Consider the following 12885-nt stretch of genomic DNA (forward strand, 5'->3'; position numbering starts at 1 on the left):
CACAAAACCATAATTCATTTATCGTACCCTCCAGAAGGGTTATTCGAATAAATAAATAACTGTTAAAAGCAACTGGTATAAAAAAATTACCATAACCGCGAAAACTGATATTTTTATATTATTTAAATAAAGAAATAACTGTAATTACGGTTACTGTTACTTTTTATACGAGTTACTTTCAAAGCCGTCGGCACACGGACCGTGTTGTCGAACGTCAACGTTGAACGTGCCGAGTTCAACGTGCTGCTGAAGGCTGAGAAATGATGTAAATTGTGCGTACATTACGTGGGCCCCAACGTGGTATATGGTATACGCAATCACAATGCACTCCAGCGGAAGTTGCGGGATATTTCTAGTTCGTAAATCACACTGTTTACTAAACGGGCGCGCATAAAATGCCCACATTAGCTCTACTAAAACGCACATTTCCTCCATTTTCCATAAGTTAGTCACGTTGTTCTATATGTAATATTCACAAATAAAAACTTCAATATCCATGTACATGTTTCAAGACGAAAAGGAAAGAACCATGTCCGATCAATAAGGACACAGGCCTATGAAAGTTTCACTACAAACAATGCGATACAAATTTGCAGTACTTCGCCACATAAGATAAACATTATTTCATCATTCAGATGGTTCAAATGGCTCTGAGCACTATGGGACTTAACTCCTGAGGTCATCAGTCCCCTAGAACTTTGAACTACTTAAACCTAACTAACCTAAGGACATCACACACATCCATGCCCGAGGCAGGATTCGAACCTGCGACCGTAGCAGTCCCGCGGTTCCGGACTGAAGCGCCTAGAACCGCACGACCACTGCGGCCGGCAGCTATGTTATTAATTGAAATTTAATTATAACAAATTGTACCAAGAACAATGTGTTTTAGTGCATTTTCAGTGTGTCGTTTCCTTCAAATAGCATACTCTCATAATACGTAAGTTAAAATAATTCTTTTGCCACGAATATGCTGTTTCTTATTTTTTCATTGCAACGATTCTTACAGTTAACAACGGGTTTTCGAGTTATTCTCAATTTGCTGGTGCTCAGAAACGGCATATATACATATAGGCTGCAAATGAATGCCAATATGGCGCCTCACAACTCTGTGGTGCAGGGAGATGGCGTGCATGTGACGTAGGTGGCGTTGTGCTATCTCATTGGTCAACACTCAGCCGCACGCTCAGAATATCTGACATGCTAGATATTGCTCTGCACGTTCGAAAAAAACTCCCGAACCTGCTATTTAATGCTATGACGTCAGAAACTCGGCACGCTCAACGTTCGGATGCACGGTCCGTGTGCCAACGGCGTGACATTTATTTATTCGAACACTCCTTTTCGAGGGTACGATAAATCAATAATGGTCTTGCTGCCTTTAATTTTCGTTGTTCGCAGACTTCCTTTATCCTTCGAAGCTGTGATTCCTTTCCTTCCTGGGTGCACTTTTTTCCTTTTCCATACCCCCCTTCGTTCCCGAAAGCCTTCCTTTTGGCTGCTTCTTTAAAAAGTATTCTGTTATCTATTATGTCAATTTCAATTCCTGTGTTTTCATGTCTTTGTCGATTTCGGTGAACCGTATGGGTCTGGATTTGTAACTGTTCAGTAACTTCAAGATCTGCTCGTTAGTCTTGTTACTATCCATTCGGTATACACTGAGGCGACAAGCCACAGTATAGCGATAGGCACATATACAGATGGCTTTAGTATCGCGTATACAAGGGCAAGTAAAAGTGAACCGCAGAGCAGAGTTCCAAGGTATAAAGAAACACAGCAGAGGAAAGAAAATAGAAAGTGACCACCATTCATCTCTTGGCACTTTTGGGCCCTGGACACAGTTGCTGAAGGCGGATCGAAGCTGGACTGCTGGAATTGCTACAGTCTCACCCGAAATGTTCTGCTGCAGTTTCTGAAGACTGGGAGGGTTGTTGCGATACACCTTAGATTTCAGGGCTCCCCACACAAACCATTCTCACACTACAGATAAGATGACCTAGTAGCGAGCTAGGGCCGCGACCAGACTGACCTATGCTAGCAACTCTTGTCAGACATGAAGACCGTGTAATGTGCTCCAAGGTTCGGCCGGTTGTATGGGCAGTGCCTCCATCCTGTTCGAAGCAACTGTTAAGTCTTTTCGACCTCCGTTAAAGCTGCCACAAATGGTGTCCACTTGTCTGAGCCATTTATATTCGCTCCACCCTATATAAAAGGGCAGTGCGTTGGCGGGGCTGTCATTTGTGCTACGGTGATCTGTGAAAAAGTTTCGGACGTGATTATGGCCGCACGACGAGAATTAACAGACTTTGAACGCGGGTTGGTTGGTGGAGCCAGACGAATGGAACATTCCATTTCGGAAATTGTTCGAGAATTCAGTATTCCGAAATCCACAGCGTCAAAAGTGTGCCGAGAATGCCAAATTTCAGGCACTACCTCTAACCACGAAGAACTCAGTGGACTCCGTTCCAGACTTTCCTACAACAGAAAAATCTGAGGAGGTACTGGGAATCGATTCTGCGTTCTTCCGCACCGAAGGCAGAGACGCTAACTATTCGACTACTAAGGCGGCCTTTTATTTTTCCTTAACTAGCGACCCATCCCTGCTTCACACGGGTGACACTAACAACGAGACCACACTGCAATCGAATTTTTGTAATTTTTTAAATTGATTGTACGTGAAGTGTCCCCCGAAGGACTCCAATACAACTCTAAAAAATTCTCGAGAAAATTAACTTTGGGAATCTTAATTCACTAAAAGTAAGATGACTTTTACGAATGGCCACTTCGCTCACTCAGTGTGTCTGGAATGTTTTCCTCGGCCTCTCATAAGAAACCGTTCTGCGGTTGACATTCCCTTCATCTAGGCCCCGTCAACCTTCCGTTCGCGGACGTCGCTAAATTCTTGGTAGGTCTTATGTTTGACAGAAAACTGTGCTGGTCCTCCCACGTTTCCTATCTTTCGGCTCGCTGTCTGCGATCCCTCAACAGCCTCCGTGTCCTGAATGGTACCTCCTGGGGAGAGGACCGAGTGGTCCTTCTCCGCCTCTATCGCGCCTTAGTGCGCTCGAAATTGGACTATGGAAGCATAGTTTACTCCTCTGCTCGGCCGTCTATTCTTCGTCGTCTCGACTCTGCCCACCACCGTGGATTGCGTTTAGCGTCTGGAGCTTTTTACACCATCCTGTGGAAAGCCTTTATGCCGAGACTGCTGAATCTCCGCTGTCCAATCTGCAATCTGTCCTTCTGAGTCGCTATGCTAGCCATATGTCTTCCATGCCTGCTAATCCGGCACATGACCTTTTTTTCGACGCCTCTTTGGATTTAGGGTATGCAGGCCGCCCTTCCTCTCTACTACCACCAGGAGTCCGCTTCCGTCAACTGCTACGTTCTCTTTCCTTCCACTTTCCTAAAACTTTCTTGATAACTTGGGGTACAGCTCCGCCTTGGCTCCGCCCTCGGACCTGCCTGCTCCGTGACCTTTGTCAGTTTCCCAAAGAATGGTACCCCTTCACTCGTTTATCGTCGGGCATTTGCTGCTCTATGCGCACAAATGAAGGATGCCACATTTATTTACACTGACGGCTCAAAAACATCATTTGGTGTTCGGTTTTTACTGCGGCGCTTTACGCTGTTCTCCAGGCTCTCCAATACATCCGTCGCCATCAGCGGATACAGTATATTACATGCTCAGATTCGCTCAGCTCTCTTCTCAGTCTCCAAGCTCTCTAACTTGTCCACCCTCTGGTCCACCGGATTCAGGACTTGCTCCACTTGGGGGGCGTCTCTGTGGCATTCCTCTGGATACCAGGACACGTTGGTATCCGTGGAAACGAGGCGGCCCATATAGCGGCCAAGGCTGCAGTCTCTCTTCTTCAGCCTGCTATTCGCATGGTTCCCTTCGCCGAACTACGGAGTATTTTATATCGTCGTGTTGCTCTTTTATGGCACGCACGTTGGTCGACACTTCCCAATAATAAATTGCAGGACATGAGAACTCCCCGTCGGGAGGAGGTAATTTTAACTAGACTCCGGATAGGGCGCTGTCTTTTTAGCCATCGACATCTTTCAAGTGGCGATCCTCCCCCGATTTGTCCCCACTGCTCTCAACTGAGAACGGTGATACACCTTTTACTTGAGTGCCCCTATTTTACTCCGTTACGCGCCCATCTACAGCTGTCGCCTGATATATCTTCCATTTTAGCAGATGATACGCGCTCAGCCGATTGCGTTCTCGAGTTTATTAGTGTCAGTGAGATGACCTCAGTCATTTGAAGCTCTTTTTGGGAACAAACCACCCCCCCCCTCACTCTATAGTGTTTTTTTAAGCTTTCCTTCTGTTTTTTAGTTTCCCCACTTTTTTGGAGTTTCGCTCCCACTGCTGCTGGTTTCCAGTTTGGTTTTTTTACCTTTTCCTAAGCCACAGACCGGGCGCTAATGACCGTAGCAGTTTTGCGCCCTAAAACGATAACACAAAAACTCATAACAAAACCGCGGGATTTTTACGCAGAGTGTTACGGTTCTGATCTCCTTCGCCGAGGCGTCAGAATAAGAAGTGAAATGTGGGTAATAGGGTGTGTGACGACGTTCGCATCGTGTGACATGTCCTCGGTGGCGTTGGGCGGAATTGTGGTGAAATTTGGTGCCACTGTGGAATCATCAAACCATCTTACACTTCACATGAACTCCTGAGCGCTGGTTTTTTTCTCGCCTCTGTCGACTCATTGCTGTTTGAAGCATCGCCGAGCACAAGTGTGATGTCGCAGGGCGCCACGCTTTTGCGTCATTGCAGAGGAAGCTTGTGGACACCTTTGAGCCAAATTTCCATTTTTGCCCCGCCATGGGAGACAGTTACATGGTTTCGAAAAAGTGACCCTTCAATTGTGTTGCGCAGTGTAGCTGCTTTAGGCAATTGCAGGTGCTCCTCTTATGTCGTGCGGTAGATGGAAAGCATGTAAAACAAATATTTGTTTAAGCATTGCTCTTTCAGCCAGACATCTCGTTTTCTGTCTTTCATATTTTTCGGTGTAAATACAGTGTCGATCAAAGAGTATAGTGCAGATTGTTTTGCCTCTCGCTAACACACAACGTATCAAAACTTCTGTAGGATTGACAGGAAAACTTGATCTGACTTACGCGAAACATAACTTTAGCTTTGTTTTCATTGCACTCGTTCTTTCACTTACTAACTTAGACTTTGTCAGATGGCGTTTGTTCGCTGAGAGTACACAGTCGCCGGCCGGGTGGCCGAGCGGTTCTAGGCGCTACAGTCTGGAACAGCACGGCCGCTACGGTCGCAGGTTCGAATCCTGCCTCGGGTATGGATGTGTGTGATGTCCTTAGATTAGTTTGGTTTAAATAGTTCTAAGTTCTAGGGGACTGATGACCTCACATGTTAAGACCCATAGTCCTCAGAGCCATTTGAACCAGTACACAGTCGACTGTTCGTAATTGGAACGTGGATAAATCGAATTTCTCCATTACTCGATCCTTGAAAACAAACCTCTATATATCAAAGATATCCTGAATGTTTCGCTGCGCTCGTTGAATCGAAGTGTTTGTCGTCAGTTGTCCAGTTAATTATTTTGTCACTCAGCTCTTCATGATATTCCTTCATTTACTGCAGTACATGAATTCGCTGTAAAAATAACTTCTTTCGCATAACAGGAGGTTATTGAGGCTATGGTATGTGTAGTGAAAAAAGGACTTAACTATAGTCTGCGGTAGTTACGCAGACGTCAGATTGGTAGTCGGGAAGGCGAATGCCCGACTTCCTTTTACTGGGAGAATTTTGGGAAAGTGTTGCTCATCTATGATGGAGACGGCGTATAGAACGTTAGTGTGACGCGTTGCTGAATACTGCTCTAGTGTTTGGGGTCCCCACCAGGTCGGATTAAAGGAAGACATCGAAGCAATTCAGAAGCTGCGAAAATGATTGAAGCAGAAGAAAAGGACTAAAATTTCTGCCGCGGCCGGCACTCGAACCCGGGTCTTCTTGCTTGCTAGGCAGAAATGCTGACCATTACACCACCACAGCACTATGGTTAACGTTGTTGCACGAACTAACCAAGTTGAGTGCCCTCCCCAACACAACTCCAATTCATATCTCCTGGTTATTTTCCCTTGCATTGTCACTACCGCCAGGGCTCTCCGGCATTGGAATAGAACCCCAGCGTTGGACGTAATGGGAAGAAGCGTGCAGCTAGATTTGATACTGATAGGTTCGATCAGCACGAAAGTATAACGGAAATGCTTCCTGAACTCAAATCGGAATCCGTGGATGGAAGACGACGTTTTCGCGAAAGAGTGTTGAGAAAATTTTGAGAACCGGCGTCAGAAAGTGACTGCAGAACGATTCTACTGCCGCCAACGTACAATTTGCCTAAGGACCACGAAGACAGAAATCAGAAATTAGGGCTTGTACGGAGGCTTGTAGGCAGTCGTTTTTCCCTCGCTATAATTGCTAGTGGAATAGGAAAGGAAGTGGTTAGTAGTGGTACGTGGTCTCTTCCGTCATCCACCGTATGATTATTTTCGGAGTCTGTAGATGTAGAGAATCGCTTGGGATGTATGGCGGTGGACAGCTGTTTCTAACCAGTCTTTGCATCGAAGACGACAACAACAATATTTCCAAATTTCGGAGGAAAGACCGACGCCTTCAGCGATCGAGCATCGAAATAATTCGGTGGTGATAGTTGAAATTTGTGCCGGACTGGGACTCTAACCTGGATCTCCCGTTTATCGTGAGCGGTTGCCCTAACCGACTTGGCCATACGGACGCGCTTCCCAAATTCTCATCTTGTCACACGCTTGTAGCGTCCACTGTACACTCGGCGACCTACTCGTAGCGGGGCCTGTGTACTCCCCTGTTGTGCATCCACACTGAAGTTACCAAGGCATTCACGCCTACAGATACACTACATACATGTGTGGTGTATTTTCTGGCGGACATGTCTGGCTCCACACATGTTCACGAGGGAAGATCGGAGGGCAACGCACAATAATTTTATTAGCAAAAAGTTTTATAGATAGATTTATGACACGAGTCATCACCGGTTAGATTCCTTTCAGAAAGTCATGCCCTTTTGCGGCATAACGCGTTAAGTGATCCAAGTTTGTCATCATTCGCTGGCCCCTGGGGTTGTGTGTCGGTTTCGTAGGCATCCAGCGAGCACTAACTTGACGAAATTTACACGTGTCGTATCGTGCGTCACAACGTAGGAAATGTTGAAATGCTGCGATAAAGTTCACAGTTGCATATGCCAGTCGTTCAATATTGCTGCTTCAACGGCTCCGACATTCTGCGGGGTTGTAGCAGTTACCAAGTTCACACGGTCCTCTTGGAAGAATGCACACCACCCGGTGACATTGCTTCGCTCTCTACAGTCGTCCCCATACACGCTACGCTTGATGCTGTGAATTTCTCTCGGGTTATGCCCTTTGGCCCACGAATATCGAGCTACACCTCGTTGCTCTTCAGAAGTTGACGACAGTAACATACGCGCCATGTTTGTTTCGTAATTCAGGCTTCTCTCGCTACAGCTGCACATGGAAACATAATACCCCGTATAGAGCAAATTTAAAACTATACGATCGCGAAATTTCAACATTCCAGGTGCAATACCAGGGCAGAAAGAATTATTGTGCTTTACTTTGCGATCCTTCCCCGTCTATAGGGTAACAAAATTTTCTACAATCGAGCAACAGTAACGACATGCGTTACGGTGTTGGTGTATGAGGGAAAGCGTTCGGTACACAGTACTGTAGGGCGCACGCATACTTGCTGAATACGGCGGGCCCTCAACCAGTAGCGAGATCGGTGGGACCCCGTATCCACGGCCGCCTCCTGACTAATTGCTCCAATTAGGAGGTCATTTTTTCCTCCTGCGGGCGCGCTCGCAGTGCCGGGCTTTGGAAAGCTTTCTCCAGCACGCCGCCTATTGCGCCCTCTCCCCGGCAGTCTTCTCGCAGCTTTGTACGGAGTTCGCCTGTCCCACGCCGTCGCAGTCTTTGACCGCCAATACGCGCTCACCGTGCCGCGCAGATCTTAATTACTAGCAGCACACCCCATTGGGGACAAATGCAGCGATGCTTTTAAACTCCTTTCAGAAAGCGCTTCGGGGGCGGAACTGAGCACCTTGGAGAGGGAGAATCTGGGATATTAAGGAAGTTCCCCCCCCCCTCACCCTAGAATAGGGCTATGAGCCCAGAGAACATTAAAGCCATTCGGGGCAGCCTACTAAAGTGTGCGTCGTAGTGTCCCATCGGCAAGTTCAGAAAAGATACCGCTTTATTCGGTATCGTTCTTCTGTGACCAGTACAAATGACGTGCCCTTAGCGCTAGGATTTCACCCGGAACAAGTCCCGCCCATTCACCCCCCTCCATGCCTATACATAGTGTAAGGCCCTCCCGTAAACAGCCGCCAATTCCGCAAACTGGAAGATACATCAAAGTTGCTATCGTCAAAGTGCAACACATGTTAGACTGTGATGAAATTCAGTAATGATAAGAAATTTAAGTTTTTCTGGATAGTAATATAATATGAATGTACATTATTAAAGAAATGAAAATATTTATAGATAATTGAAAGTATCGCCAGCAATAGAAAACAAAAAATAACGTGATGTTATTTAAGGGCAATAAGGACAAGTTTTTATTAACTAATTCACTTATTATAATACCTTTATTTGAAGGAAACAGCAGAGCAAACATACAATGCGAAAACATTGGTCTTGAATCTGTCATGTCGCTAGTAAAGCCACGCGTGCAGTCGAATAACTCTGATGTCTAAAATGGTTATATATAAATAAGTCATTCTTTATGTAGGCCCTTATAATAGCTCACGAAAATAGCATATAAGAATGCCATGATGTAGAAATGCCTAATGAAAGCAGTAAGATGTTCGCTTATATGACATATTTCGTTAGTATTTGCATGGGTAATGAGTGAATTTTAACTTGTAAATTCTTCCAACGCCATAACTGCGCATTATAAACGAGGTTATAAAGAATTGTGGCTGTTTCTGTGTGATTAGTGTCCTATATGCTGCTGCAAACGTCTCAGGAAAATAATCTATCGTTATTCTTTGTCCTGTCTGTTTTTAACCAAAAGATTTATTAATTTCGTAAATGTCATTCAAACCATTTTTTTAAAATAATAATGATGTGTATGTTTGTCATAGAGCAGTTATGGAGGAAATAAATACTGCAGTGTTTCACGGCTGTAAAACGTCCTTCATGCTGTGCTAGTTCTCCTTCCACCACTAAAACTTTTCAACAAAACTTTTCAGCCAAACTATTCAGTGAATAACACGCCCTTTCGAAGTATAGTGAACATTGGTGCTTGTTTCACATTTACTGTCTGAGTTCTGAAACTTAACTCTCAAGTATACTGTGGTTCCTCTTTCTCCAAGCAAATAATTCTTTGAGGGTAGGTTTTTCCTGTTTTAGCTTTGGGTGCTTTTTCTCGCATAAAAATATGTTTCTTCATAGGCTATTCATCTGAATACTGAGTTCTCGTATTTAAAGAATTCAGTGTTAGATCGTTTTCTCTTATGTTTGCTGTGGAAGTACCTGGCACAGCTGAGGCCAATTGTGCACGTTTTCTGTAACGTGTCTTTTAACTATCTGGCAAAATTTTTAAAACCTAGCAAGATACTAATTTAACATTCACTCCAAGTGCAGCCGAACGCGGTAAACCACGTGGGTCAACTGAAACGATGCCCAGGCGCCTAACAAAGACCGGGAAAATCGGGGGTGAATGGGCGGGACTTGCTCCTGAGGGATGAGTGGGCGGGACTTGTTGCGGGTGAAATCCTAGCGCTAACGATTCCTATATAAATGGGGGTAATTGTGTTGTGGTCGTCCGTCCGCGGATTGGTTTAATGCGGCTCTCCATGCTATCCTTCTACGAATAACTACAGCAATCTACATCCTTTTAAATCCGCTTACTGTATTCATCTCTTGGTCTCCATCTACGAATTTTACCCTTCCCCCCCCTCCCCCCGCTCCACACACACACACACACACACACACACACACACACACACACACACACACTAGCACACACAAAATTCCGTCCAACACTAAATTGGTGATCCCTTCTTGATATCTCAATGTTTCCTATCAACCGATCTCTTCTTTTAGTCAGTTCGTACCACAAACATCTTTTTTTTTTCCCCCAATTCTCTTCAGTGCCTCCTCAGTAGTTACTTGATCTACACATCTAATCTTGCCGGCCGGAGAAGCCGAGCGGTTCTAGGTGCTTCCTGCCTCGGGCATGGATGTGTGTGATGTCCTTAGGTTAGTTCGGTTTAAGTAGTTCTCAGTTCTAGGGGACTGATGACCTCAGAAGTTAAGTCCCATAGTGCTCAGAGCCATTTGAACCATCTAATCTTCAGATCCTTCTGTAACACCATATTTCTAGAGCTTCTATTCTCTTCTTGTCTTAAATGTTTATCGTCCACGATTACCTTCCATATAGAGCTACACTCCAGTGAAATACCTTCAAGAAAAGGCTCCCAAAACAACATTTATATTCAACGTTAACAAATTTCATTCTTTTTCTTTTTTTGTTTTCCTTCAGGACTTCTTTCTTGTCACTGTCAGTCTACATTTTACGTCCTCTCTGCTTCGGCCATCATCAGTTATTTTGCTGCCCAAATAGCAAAACTCATCGACTACTTTTAGCCTCTTATTTCCTAATCTAATCCCTTCAACATCGCTTGATTTAATTCGATTAAATTCCATTACCCATGTCTTACTTTTGTTGATGTTCATCTTGTATCCTACTCTCAAGATACTATCCATTCCGTTCAACTGCTCTTTCAATATCTTTTGCTGTCTCTGATAGAATTTCAGTGTCATCAACAAACCTCAGGGTTTTTATTTGTTCACCCTGAAGTTTAATTCCTACCCCAAATTTTTCTTTGGTTTCCTTTACTGCTTCATCAATGTACATGTGGAATAAAATCGGGAATAGGCTACAACCCTGTCTCACTCCCTTCTCAACCACCACTTCCCTTTCACCGAGCAAGGTGGCGCAGTGGTTAGCACACTGGACTCGCATTCGTGAGGACGACGGTTCAGTCCCGCGTCTGGCCATCCTGATTTAGGTTGTCCGTGATTTCCCTAACTCGTTCCAGGCACATGCCGGGATGGTTCCTTTGAAAGGGCACGGCCGACGTCCTTCCCTAATCCGATGAGACCGATGACCTCGCTGTTTGGTCTCTTCCCCCAAACAACCCAACCCAACTTCCCTTTCATGCTCCTCGACTCTTACGATTGCCGTCTACTTTGTACACAAGTTGTAAATAGCCTTTCGCTCCCTCTATTTTGCCCATGCTACCTTCAGAACCCCAGAGGGTGTACTCTTGTCAACATGGTCAAAAGCTTTCTACAAGTCTACAAATGCTATAAACGTAGAGTCAGTACTGCCTTGTGTGTTTCTGCATTCTCCGGAATCCAAACTGATCTTAAGCGAGGTCTGCTTCTACCTGTTTTCCGCTCTTCTATAAATAAATCGTGTTAGTATTTCGCAACCACGACTTATTAAACTGATAGCTCGGTAATAAACCTGTCAGCCCGCCCGGTTAGCCGTTCGGTCTAACGCACTGCTTTCCGGGCGGGAAGGCTTGCCTGCCCCCGGCACGAATCCGCCCGGCGGATCAGTGTCGAGGTCCGGTGTGCCAGCCAGTCTGTGGATGGTTTTTTAAGGCGGTTTTCCATCTGCCTCGACGAATGCGAGCTGGTTCCCCTTATTCCGCCCAAACATTCTCCACGCCCATCTGAAAAATGTGGTATCCAGAAAAACGGCCGGCCAGAGTGGCCGGTGCGGCTCTAGGCGCTACAGCCTGGAACCGCGTGACCGCTACGGTCGCAGGTTCGAATCCTGCCTCGGGCATGGATGTGTGTCATGTCCTTAGGTTAGTTAGGTTTAAGTAGTTCTAAGTTCTAGGGGATTGATGACCTCAGAAGTTAAGTCCCATAGTGCCCAGAGCCATTTGAACCATTTTGAACCAGAAAAACGCGTTAAAAGTTTTGTGTTACATTTCTTGTAGTTCATTTAAACATACCTCTTTGACAGCGACCCCTAGACCATATAGCAATTCTTCCAGATCCAGAAGGAGGTCCTCCTCGATCTTCCTCGTAACCGTGGTGGTCCTGCGGGACTCCTTGGCAGCTTCTCTCATCCGTTTGCTCACTTTTCGTCCGCTTTTGTCCAATAGTTGTAAGAGATTGTAAAATCAACTAAACACTTAGGGATTACCATTACAAACACCTTAAATTGGAACGATCACATAGATAATGTTGTGGGTAGAGCCAACCAAACACTACGATTCATTGGCAGAACACTTAGAAGGTGCAATAGGTCTACTGAAGAGACTGCTTACACCACACTTGTCCGCCCTTTCCCGGAGTATTGATGTGCGGTGTATGATCCGCATCAGATGGGACTGACGGATAACATCAAAAAAGTACAAAGAAGGGCAGCTCGTTTTGTATTATCGCGAAGTAGGGGAAATAGTGCCAAAGACATGCTACGTGAATTGGAGTGGCAATCATTAAAACAAGGGCGTTTTTCGTTGCGACGGGATCTTCTCATGAAATTTCAATCACCAGGTTTCTCCTCCGATTGCGAAAACATTCTGTTGACACTCACCTATATAGGGAGAAATGATCATCACGATAAAATAAGCGAAATCAGGGCTCGCACAGAAAAATTTAAGTGCTAATTTTTCCCGCGCGCCGTTCGAGAGTGAAACGGTAGAGAGACAGCTTGAAGGTGGTTCACTTAACCCTCTGCCAGGCACTTTACTGTGAATAGCAAAGTAATCACGTAGATGTAGATTGGTACGATCTCAAGTTCGAGCACGTTCATAATTTCCA

The 12885-nt window shown here is 45.3% G+C and overlaps 1 protein-coding gene and 1 non-coding gene across 2 annotated transcripts in view; one reads left to right on the top strand and one right to left on the bottom strand.

The window, feature by feature from the left end:
• The window catches only part of LOC124623025 (calpain-D-like), a 517886-nt gene that overhangs the window by 202596 nt on the left and 302405 nt on the right, over positions 1 to 12885 (top strand).
• Trnaa-agc lies at positions 5962 to 6034 on the bottom strand. The gene has a single exon. It is a non-coding gene; the product is annotated as a tRNA-Ala (tRNA).

Source organism: Schistocerca americana, chromosome 7 (assembly GCF_021461395.2).
Source record: "Schistocerca americana isolate TAMUIC-IGC-003095 chromosome 7, iqSchAmer2.1, whole genome shotgun sequence".
In the NCBI taxonomy this organism is placed as follows: domain Eukaryota; kingdom Metazoa; phylum Arthropoda; class Insecta; order Orthoptera; family Acrididae; genus Schistocerca; species Schistocerca americana.